A 12,295-nucleotide genomic window follows, 5' to 3' on the forward strand; every position below is an offset into this window, starting at 1 on the left:
TGAGGAAAATATTATAGATTATTCATTGGGTAAGGTAAATGTATTTGATGTGTTGATACTTCACAATTTCAGAAAAACAATCTGAGTTCTACCTATTATAACACATGAGGGTGTTTATAGAGTTTCTATCAAATCCTCCTCTCCTTCTGTTCTCCACCACCTTAACTCTGCTCTTCAGCTCCTTGTCTCTTCCACGAGGTCCTCCTGCCCTTCTACCCCTCTCTCTACCCCGCTTGGGGCTCTCACCTCTCATCTAGCTGTACATTGAGCATCGGAGTTACTGTGCTTTTTGTTAACTGTACCGTGCTGTCTGTCCCTGTATCGTATTTCTGTCTGTCCCTGTACGGCGCTACGGATACCTAGTGGCGCCCTATAAATAAAAAATAATAATAATAATAAATCATTTTGGATGATTTAAAGAAAAACTCTGTAAGAGATCGGAAAAGCTTTTATAAAGATAATCTGTCCGGAAAGGAGACAAGATATTAAGACTTTAACATCTGATAATAACATCATAATACAGCCTGCATATAAGGGCGGTGCCCTAATAGTGTGTGATGTGGGCCATTATGTGAATGAGACCCTTAGGTAACTGGCTGATGTGAAATTATAAACTGAGCAGGAACCAGACTAGACAATTTTTGTATATAAAAATGTATTAGATTGGGCACTGGCTGGGGGCGCTATTGAGGGAATGGGGGGGAGAGAAAGGATGCCACACAGAAAAACAGGGGAGGGGGTCAGAGAAAGGATGTCACACAGAAAGAGAGGAGGGGGGGGGTGCTACACAGAAAAACAGGGGGGTAGGATGCCACATAGAAGACGGGGGGAGATGCTGTATAGTCCATAATTATTCCTAATGAATATTTATATAAACTCATATGTATAATTTAGTGGTGTTAATATGTTCACTCCGTGGCATAATATGATTTGGGGGCACTATTGTGGCATACTATGATGTTTAGGCACTACTGTATAGCATAATATGATTTGGGGGCACTACTGTGTGGCATAATATGATTTGGGGCACTACAGTATGTACAGTATGGCATAATATTATTTGGGGGCATTATTGTGGCATAATATGAACTGGGGGCACAACTGTATGGCATAATATGATTTATGGACTCTATGGTGGCTTAATATCAATTAGGGTCACATACTCAGGCATGAGGGAAGGGGGAGAGTATTCATGTAATGTGGGAGGTAGGTTATTTATTTAATGCTGGAGTTTAGGTGGGGGCTAATTATTTAATTGGTGCTATTTTATTTGTGAGTTGGTGTGGGTCACTTTAATTAATATTGGGGCCTAGCAATTTAAGAAGGGGTGATTGGACCTTTAATTTAATGCTGGGTGGTTTGGGGGCTATTAATTGAAAGTGGGGCTGTTTGGGAAAAAAATAACATATTTATTAAATGTGAATATGAATTATTTAATGGCAGTGATGATTGCGGGAAATAGGTATATTTCTTAAACGTAAATGCTATTTAATTTATTGCTGGGGTTGTTTGCAGGCAGGGAAATAGATTTATTTATTAAATGTGAATACTAATATTTTAATGTTGAGGCTGGAGGGAGGCCTAATTATAAAACATGGGTTGTATTGATTAAACACCAGGGCTGGTTGGAGTTTTCTAAATTACATGTACCCATTTTTTTTCCAAATAGGGCCTCCAACATTTCAGGATCCAGACAATCAGCAACTAAAGACAACAGCAGCCACAGGTGGTGAAAGCGACAAGAACAGGTAGGAGAGAGCAGGTCTGTCTGCCAACTGTCCCGAATTTTGGTGACTGTCTCTTTTAGTGAGATTTGGTCCGACTACAAGGACAGTTGGGAGGTATGTCCCACTTCACACTGTACTGCTTGTGAAGGCAGACCTGCGTGCAACTAACAGTATTGCCTTTGTATTTGTCTAATGATAACCATGTTACATAATAGGGGCCCCCTGTCTTAAATACCCTGGGCCCCCGAGCGTTAATCCAGCTCTGGTTAGCAGGAGTGAGCGGATAGCTGCTCCCAGTCCCTGGATAGTACACAGCCAAGGAGCTCTAAGTCTCACAAGATTTGGTAATTTCGTGAGACTAAGAGCTTCTCTGCTCCCTCTACAGGAAATTCCCACCCTGGTGGTTGGGATTGTCGCACTAGAATCAGAACATTTCACAAACTGTACTGCTCTCTCCTAACTGTTCATGTTACTTTCACCACCTTTGGCTGCTGGTTTCTTTAGTTGTGGCTTGTCTGGGTCCTGGAATGTTGGGGGCCCTATTTGGAAAAAAATGGGTATATTTAGAAAATTCAAACCATCTCCGGCGTTAAATCAATAGCACACACATGTAATAATTAGGCCTTCCTCCAGCCCCAACATTAAAATAACAGTATTCCCATTTAATAAATAAACCTATTTCCCAGCCCAGCAATAAATTAATAGTATTTACATTTCATAAATATAACTATTTCCCGCAACTATCACTGCCATTAAATAATTCATAGTCACATTTAATAAAGAGACTTCATTCTCCCAAAATTCAGCCCCACATTCAATAGCCCCCAAACCACCCTATCTTAAATAGTCCTCACTATTAAATTGTGCCACCATCACCCCACAAACAAAATAGCACCCATTAATTAGACACCACCTACCTCACACACACACTACATTGCCACAAGCCCCCTGCCATCACACACGCACACACTACCAATAGCCTCCTGTGCCATCACACACGCACACACTACCAATAGCCTCCTGTGCCATCACACACGTTACTGTGCCCCTTCATCATCATCACGCTGTGCCCTTATGTTTACACTGCGCCCTCCATGCGGCTTTTCCCCCTTCATCACTGTTCCATGCTGCCCCCTTCATCACACTGTGCCATTCTTCTTCCCCCCTCTCCTTCATCACTGTGCCACGCTGCACCCCCCTCTCCATCACTGTGCCATGCTGCACCCCCCTCTCCATCACTGTGCCATGCTGCTCCCCCCTCTCCTTCATCACTGTGCCATGCTGCTCCCCCCTCTCCTTCATCACTGTGCCATGCTGCTCCCCCCTCTCCATCACTGTGCCATGCTGCTCCCCCTCTCATCACTGTGCCATGCTGCTCCCCCCTTCATCACAGTGCCATGCTGTGCCCCCTCTCCATCACTGTGCCATGCTGCTCCCCCATCTCCTTCATCACAGTGCCACGCTGCACCCCCCTCTCATCACTGTGCCATGCTGCACCCCCCTCTCCATCACTGTGCCACGCTGCACCCCCCTCTCCATCACTGTGCCATGCTGCTCCCCCCCTCTGCTTCATCACTGTGCCATGCTGCTCTCCCCTCTCATCACTGTGCCATGCTGCTCCCCCCTTCATCACAGTGCCATGCTGCTCCCCCCTTCATCACTGTGCCATTCTTCTTCCCCCCTCTCCTTCATCACTGTGCCACGCTGCACCCCCCTCTCCATCACTGTGCCACGCTGCTCCCCTCTCCTTCATCACTGTGCCACGCTGCTCCCCCCTCTCATCACTGTGCCATGCTGCTCCCCCCTCTCCTTCATCACTGTGCCATGCTGCTCCCCCCTTCATCACTGTGCCATGCTGCTCCCCCATCTCCATCACAGTGCCATGCTGCTCCCCTCTCCTTCATCACTGTGCCATGCTGCTCCCCCATCTCCATCACAGTGCCATGCTGTGCCCCCTCTCCTTCATCACTGTGCCATGCTGCTCCCCCCTCTGCATCACTGTGCCATGCTGCTCCCCTCTCCTTCATCACTGTGCCATGCTGCTCCCCTCTCCTTCATCACTGTGCCATGCTGCTCCCCCCTTCATCACAGTGCCATGCTGCTCCCCCATCTCCATCACAGTGCCATGCTGTGCCCCCTCTCCTTCATCACTGTGCCATGCTGCTCCCCCCTCTGCATCACTGTGCCATGCTGCTCCCCTCTCCTTCATCACTGTGCCATGCTGCTCCCCTCTCCTTCATCACTGTGCCATGCTGCTCCCCCCTTCATCACTGTGCCATGCTGCTCCCCCCTTCATCACAGTGCCATGCTGTGCCCCCTCTCCTTCATCACTGTGCCATGCTGCTCCCCCCTCTCCTTCATCACTGTGCCATGCTGCTCCCCCCTTCATCACAGTGCCATGCTGTGCTCCCTCTCCTTCATCACTGTGCCATGCTGCTCCCCCCTCTCCTTCATCACTGTGCCATGCTGCTCCCCCCTTCATCACAGTGCCATGCAGTGCCCCCTCTCCATCACTGTGCCATGCTGCTCCACCCCCCCTTCTATCACTGTGCCATGCTGCTCCCCCATCTCCTTCATCACTGTGCCACGCTGCACCCCCCTCTCCATCACTGTGCCATGCTGCACCCCCCTCTCCATCACTGTGCCATGCTGCACCCCCCTCTCCATCACTGTGCCATGCTGCTCCCCTCTCCTTCATCACTGTGCCATGCTGCTCCCCCATCTCCATCACAGTGCCATGCTGTGCCCCCTCTCCTTCATCACTGTGCCATGCTGCTCCCCCCTCTGCATCACTGTGCCATGCTGCTCCCCTCTCCTTCATCACTGTGCCATGCTGCTCCCCTCTCCTTCATCACTGTGCCATGCTGCTCCCCCCTTCATCACAGTGCCATGCTGCTCCCCCATCTCCATCACAGTGCCATGCTGTGCCCCCTCTCCTTCATCACTGTGCCATGCTGCTCCCCCCTCTGCATCACTGTGCCATGCTGCTCCCCTCTCCTTCATCACTGTGCCATGCTGCTCCCCTCTCCTTCATCACTGTGCCATGCTGCTCCCCCCTTCATCACTGTGCCATGCTGCTCCCCCCTTCATCACAGTGCCATGCTGTGCCCCCTCTCCTTCATCACTGTGCCATGCTGCTCCCCCCTCTCCTTCATCACTGTGCCATGCTGCTCCCCCTTCATCACAGTGCCATGCTGTGCTCCCTCTCCTTCATCACTGTGCCATGCTGCTCCCCCCTCTCCTTCATCACTGTGCCATGCTGCTCCCCCCTTCATCACAGTGCCATGCTGTGCCCCCTCTCCATCACTGTGCCATGCTGCTCCACCCCCCCTTCTATCACTGTGCCATGCTGCTCCCCCATCTCCTTCATCACTGTGCCACGCTGCACCCCCCTCTCCATCACTGTGCCACGCTGCACCCCCCTCTCCATCACTGTGCCATGCTGCTCCCCTCTCCTTCATCACTGTGCCATGCTGCTCCCCCATCTCCATCACAGTGCCATGCTGTGCCCCCTCTCCTTCATCACTGTGCCATGCTGCTCCCCCCTCTGCATCACTGTGCCATGCTGCTCCCCTCTCCTTCATCACTGTGCCATGCTGCTCCCCTCTCCTTCATCACTGTGCCATGCTGCTCCCCCCTTCATCACAGTGCCATGCTGCTCCCCCATCTCCATCACAGTGCCATGCTGTGCCCCCTCTCCTTCATCACTGTGCCATGCTGCTCCCCCCTCTGCATCACTGTGCCATGCTGCTCCCCTCTCCTTCATCACTGTGCCATGCTGCTCCCCTCTCCTTCATCACTGTGCCATGCTGCTCCCCCCTCTCATCACTGTGCCATGCTGTGCCCCCTCTCCTTCATCACTGTGCCATGCTGTGCCCCCTCTCCTTCATCACTGTGCCATGCTGCTCCCCCCTCTCCTTCATCACTGTGCCATGCTGCTCCCCCCTTCATCACAGTGCCATGCTGTGCCCCCTCTCCATCACTGTGCCATGCTGCTCCACCCCCCCCTTCTATCACTGTGCCATGCTGCTCCCCCCCCTTCTATCACTGTGCCATGCTGCTCCCCCCTCTCCTCCATCACTGTGCCATGCTGCTCCCCCCTTCATCACAGTGCCATGCTGTGCCCCCTCTCCTTCATCACTGTGCCATGCTGTGCCCCCTCTCCTTCATCACTGTGCCATGCTGCTCCCCCCTCTCATTCATCACTGTGCCATGCTGCTCCCCCCTTCATCACAGTGCCATGCTGTGCCCCCTCTCCATCACTGTGCCATGCTGCTCTACCCCCCCTTCTATCACTGTGCCATGCTGCTCCCCCCCCTTCTATCACTGTGCCATGCTGCTCCCCCCTCTCCTCCATCACTGTGCCATGCTGCTCCACCCCCCCTTCTATCACTGTGCCATGCTGCTCCCCCCCCCTTCTATCACTGTGCCATGCTGCTCCCCCCTCTCCTCCATCACTGTGCCATGCTGCTCCACCCCCCCTTCTATCACTGTGCCATGCTGCTCCCCCCCCTTCTATCACTGTGCCATGCTGCTCCCCCCTCTCCTCCATCACTGTGCCACGCTGCACCCCCCTCTCCATCACTGTGCCATGCTGCTCCCCCCCTCTGCTTCATCACTGTGCCATGCTGCTCTCCCCTCTCATCACTGTGCCATGCTGCTCCCCCCTTCATCACAGTGCCATGCTGCTCCCCCCTTCATCACTGTGCCATTCTTCTTCCCCCCTCTCCTTCATCACTGTGCCACGCTGCACCCCCCTCTCCATCACTGTGCCACGCTGCTCCCCTCTCCTTCATCACTGTGCCACGCTGCTCCCCCCTCTCATCACTGTGCCATGCTGCTCCCCCCTCTCCTTCATCACTGTGCCATGCTGCTCCCCCCTTCATCACTGTGCCATGCTGCTCCCCCATCTCCATCACTGTGCCATGCTGCTCCCCCATCTCCATCACAGTGCCATGCTGTGCCCCCTCTCCTTCATCACTGTGCCATGCTGCTCCCCCCTCTGCATCACTGTGCCGCGCTGCACCCCCCTCTCCATCACTGTGCCACGCTGCACCCCCCTCTCCATCACTGTGCCATGCTGCACCCCCCTCTCCATCACTGTGCCATGCTGCTTCCCTCTCCTTCATCACTGTGCCATGCTGCTCCCCCATCTCCATCACAGTGCCATGCTGTGCCCCCTCTCCTTCATCACTGTGCCATGCTGCTCCCCCCTCTGCATCACTGTGCCATGCTGCTCCCCTCTCCTTCATCACTGTGCCATGCTGCTCCCCTCTCCTTCATCACTGTGCCATGCTGCACCCCCCTCTCCATCACTGTGCCATGCTGCTCCCCTCTCCTTCATCACTGTGCCATGCTGCTCCCCCATCTCCATCACAGTGCCATGCTGTGCCCCCTCTCCTTCATCACTGTGCCATGCTGCTCCCCCCTCTGCATCACTGTGCCATGCTGCTCCCCTCTCCTTCATCACTGTGCCATGCTGCTCCCCTCTCCTTCATCACTGTGCCATGCTGCTCCCCCCTTCATCACTGTGCCATGCTGCTCCCCCCTTCATCACAGTGCCATGCTGTGCCCCCTCTCCTTCATCACTGTGCCATGCTGCTCCCCCCTCTCCTTCATCACTGTGCCATGCTGCTCCCCCCTTCATCACAGTGCCATGCTGTGCCCCCTCTCCTTCATCACTGTGCCATGCTGCTCCCCCCTCTCCTTCATCACTGTGCCATGCTGCTCCCCCCTTCATCACAGTGCCATGCTGTGCCCCCTCTCCATCACTGTGCCATGCTGCTCCACCCCCCCCTTCTATCACTGTGCCATGCTGCTCCCCCATCTCCTTCATCACTGTGCCACGCTGCACCCCCCTCTCCATCACTGTGCCACGCTGCACCCCTCTCCATCACTGTGCCATGCTGCTCCCCTCTCCTTCATCACTGTGCTATGCTGCTCCCCCATCTCCATCACAGTGCCATGCTGTGCCCCCTCTCCTTCATCACTGTGCCATGCTGCTCCCCCCTCTGCATCACTGTGCCATGCTGCTCCCCTCTCCTTCATCACTGTGCCATGCTGCTCCCCTCTCCTTCATCACTGTGCCATGCTGCTCCCCCCTTCATCACAGTGCCATGCTGCTCCCCCATCTCCATCACAGTGCCATGCTGTGCCCCCTCTCCTTCATCACTGTGCCATGCTGCTCCCCCCTCTGCATCACTGTGCCATGCTGCTCCCCTCTCCTTCATCACTGTGCCATGCTGCTCCCCTCTCCTTCATCACTGTGCCATGCTGCTCCCCCCTCTCATCACTGTGCCATGCTGTGCCCCCTCTCCTTCATCACTGTGCCATGCTGTGACCCCTCTCCTTCATCACTGTGCCATGCTGCTCCCCCCTCTCCTTCATCACTGTGCCATGCTGCTCCCCCCTTCATCACAGTGCCATGCTGTGCCCCCTCTCCATCACTGTGCCATGCTGCTCCACCCCCCCCTTCTATCACTGTGCCATGCTGCTCCCCCCCCTTCTATCACTGTGCCATGCTGCTCCCCCCTCTCCTCCATCACTGTGCCATGCTGCTCCCCCCTTCATCACAGTGCCATGCTGTGCCCCCTCTCCTTCATCACTGTGCCATGCTGTGCCCCCTCTCCTTCATCACTGTGCCATGCTGCTCCCCCCTCTCCTTCATCACTGTGCCATGCTGCTCCCCCCTTCATCACAGTGCCATGCTGTGCCCCCTCTCCATCACTGTGCCATGCTGCTCCACCCCCCCCTTCTATCACTGTGCCATGCTGCTCCCCCCCTTCTATCACTGTGCCATGCTGCTCCCCCCTCTCCTCCATCACTGTGCCATGCTGCTCCACCCCCCCCTTCTATCACTGTGCCATGCTGCTCCCCCCTCTCCTCCATCACTGTGCCATGCTGCTCCCCCCTCTCCTCCATCACTGTGCCACGCTGCACCCCCCTCTCCATCACTGTGCCATGCTGCTCCCCCCCTCTGCTTCATCACTCAGTGTCATTCTCTCTCCCTTCTTCACCACTCGGTGCCTTTCTGTTTTCCTCCCTTTGCCTCCGTTCCTTTACTTACCCTTGTATTGGCTTCTTTCATCTCTTCTCTTCCGTCTTCTGTCTGGGTCCTCTCTGCGCCGCTCCTCACTGAATGTCGGGCGTGACGTCATCACGTCACGCCCGTCATTCAGTGCAAATGGAGCAGAGAGGAGGGAAGGGGGGGAAGGCGCCGCGATCACATGAGTATGTTTTGTTTATTTTGTTTTTTTAAACAGCCTGCTCCCTCCACCAATGAAGAAGGCGGAGCCAGGGGGTGCCCCCTGGCAAAAAATAATAATTTAAAAAAATAAAAAATATAAAACATTTTAGGTTTTAAAAAAAGAAGAAGAAGAAAAAAAAAAAGGTCTGTAGTGAGGGCCCGGGCCTGGGTAATTAGTAACCTCCCCCTCTCCCTGTATGCAATAGCATGTCATGTCAGGATTTGTACTGTCCTGCTACGTCATCTACTTAGTCACTATATAAAGAACAAAAAGTATAGGTACAAAGTAAAATCAAACATAACCTAAAACATATCCCCTTAGCCACTGTGCAAAGTACAGTACACAATATATGAGTCATTATAAAATATAGGCCAGCAATGAACTTGTATTGAATAAGTGTCAATTATAGGTCTTTAAAAATATTGTAATGTTTAAGATGTTACATAAATTCATATCAAATAAAACATCATTTTCTCAAACACACAGTGCAGGCAGCCATTATAAGAGTCTTCTTTAGAATACAGCCAATTGATTCATGAAAAATCTCAGTAATGGGAAATAGTTTTACGCAAGGTATTGGAACAACAGTTGAGGATTTGGGCAGGGATACATGTTCAAGGACACAGGTTATCACCAGTGTTCTAATTCTTGACTCCAGGCAGTTGGTGAATACAGTTGAGGTGCTAGTTCTTGGTAGTTGGGGGCCATTTAGTACATCACAGCTGTAGCAAAAAGAAAAATCATGGCACACCACTGTTGGATATTCACTCAGTTGCCACTTTATTAGGTACACCTGCTTGTTAGTGCAAATAGCTAAACAGCTAATTATGTGACAGCAACTCAATGCATAAAAACATGCAGACATGGTCAAGAGGTTCAGTTGTTGTTCAGACTAAACACCAGAGTGGAAAAGTAATGTGATCTATGTGACTTTGACAGTGATTGTTGGTGTCAGAATGGGTGGTTGAGTATCTCAGAAACTACTGATCTCCTGGGATTTTCTCACACATGCTCTAGAGTTTACAGAGAATGATTTGCAAAAAAAACAAACAAAAAAATAAGTGATTGGCAGTTCTCTGGGCAAAATGAGAGCAGTCAGAGGATAATCGATCAAGGTGACAGAAAGGTGACAGCTGCGTTACAACAGTGGTAAGAACACGAGTATTTCTGTATTTACAGCATGTGAAACCTTGAAATAGACTACAGCAGCAGATGACCACTCCTATATCACTCCCGTCAGCTGCAAACAGGAGTTTAAGCCTACAAGGGGCACAGACTCACCAAAACTGGACAGTTGAAGATTGGAAAAATTATGTCTGGTCTGACAAATCTCGATTCCTGCTGTAACATGCAGATGGTAGTGACACAAGTTGGCATAAACAACATGAATCAATGGATCCATCCTGTCTTGTACAAACTGTGCAGGCTGAAGGTGGTGTAATGATGTGGGGAATATTTTCTTGGCACACATTTGAATTTAGCATTGTTTAATGCCACAGACTACCTGAGTATAATTACTGACCATGTGCATCCTTTTACGGCTACAGTCTACCTATCTTCTTATGGCTACTTCCAGTAGAATAAGGCGTCATGTCACAAAGCTCACGTCATCTCAAGCTGGTACCATGAACATGACAATGAGTTCAATGTACTCAATGTGCCTCCAGTCACCAGATCTCAATCCCATAGAGAAGCTTCGTGATTTGGTGGAGCGGGAGTTTTGCAGCATGAAGGTGCAGCCAACAAATCTGCAGCAACTGGGTATTGTTATTATGTCAACATGGACCAGAATCTCTAAGGAATGTATCCAGTCCATGCCTCAATGGATCTGGGGTCTTACTTAGTGCTATAAAGGTGTAGAGTAGCAACTGAGTGTGTATCTGTGTGACATGTCATTTACATTTTTATGACTTTTGAATATTTTTAATAATGTTACAATTCTCCAATTAATCATGTTAAATGTCTTTTTTAATTTGTACTCCGCCAAGGAGTCTCCATCTAGTTTGGATTTTTGGACAAATGTCCAACCCCTCCTTAATAAATCATGCCCCCCATGTATAGCAAATGGAGAATCCCCCCAGGATCCCTCCCTGCTGCCTGAGTACTGGGAGTCTGAAGCATGTAAATGTTTTATAAGACGACCAACAGCCATCAGTGTCCTGTGTCCGACATCATTTTAACACCATTTAATTTGTCCAATATCTAATTAAAAGGAGCAGTTCAGAAGTTGATTAAACAAATGTCCTTAACTTTCTGAATGACGTCCAAAAATGAAGATGAGAGGTTATTACTGTTTACAAAGGAGATTATTAATCCATCTAAGCAGAGAATTGCTGGATTCACTGGAGGTGATTCACCAACTGAAAATATACAGCCACACAGAGCAGTAAAATATAGACAAATATTTATTGGCCTAGTGCATACATAGTTACATACCCACATTTTGCTTGTACGAACTGCCTGACAATGGGTGTTGTTTTGTAAGTTAAGATATAAATACGCATGGTGTGAAGAGTAAAACCAAACTTCAAAATCCTGCCTATTATTATAAGACCACTCTGTTCATTCATATCAAGTTTTCCTTAGTATTCTTCAAAAATATTGTACAATCAATTCTTATTTATGTCTTAAATCATGAGTGAGGGGACATCTGGACAGTATTTACTACTTGTAACATTTGTGTTTTTATTTCATGTGTAGTTATGTCCCTATAAATGTGCTTTTCTGTATTAACTGTGCCTGGAAATTGCAAAAGGTCTCACATTCAAAACTGTAAGCAGAGGTCAGACCTCCATCACCTCTAAGAGAGTGTAAAATTCAAGTCCTTTCATAGGGAGTGGAGAAGTCCCTGTATCCTCCCACTAAATAGGAAAGGTTGTTGTAAAGATGGCCCCTTCACCCTTTGAATCTCATCTAAACATTTTGCTGTGCAAATTTAAATCTAACTTTCACATGCTTGAGCAATACAAGGGTAAACTCCTCACCACCACTTACAAGGCTCTCTCCAACTCTACTGACCCTTATATCTCTAACCTCCTCTCCATTCACACTCCTGCCCGCTCCCTGCGCTCGGCCAACAACCCCCTCCTCTCCTCCACTCTTATCACCTCTTCCAACTCCAGAATTCAAGACTTTTCCCGTGCAGCCCCCCTTCTCTGGAACGACCTCCCTTGTTCCATTCGTCTCTCTCCTACTCTGTGCTCCTTCAAATGTGCACTCAAAACTCACCTCTTCCTCAAAGCCTACCAACCATCTACTTAACCCCCATCTCCTCCCTTTAGCTCGTCCTCCCTTCTCTCCTCTTGCCTCAACTGGCTCCTC

Source organism: Mixophyes fleayi, chromosome 6 (assembly GCF_038048845.1).
Source record: "Mixophyes fleayi isolate aMixFle1 chromosome 6, aMixFle1.hap1, whole genome shotgun sequence".
Lineage (NCBI taxonomy): Eukaryota > Metazoa > Chordata > Amphibia > Anura > Limnodynastidae > Mixophyes > Mixophyes fleayi.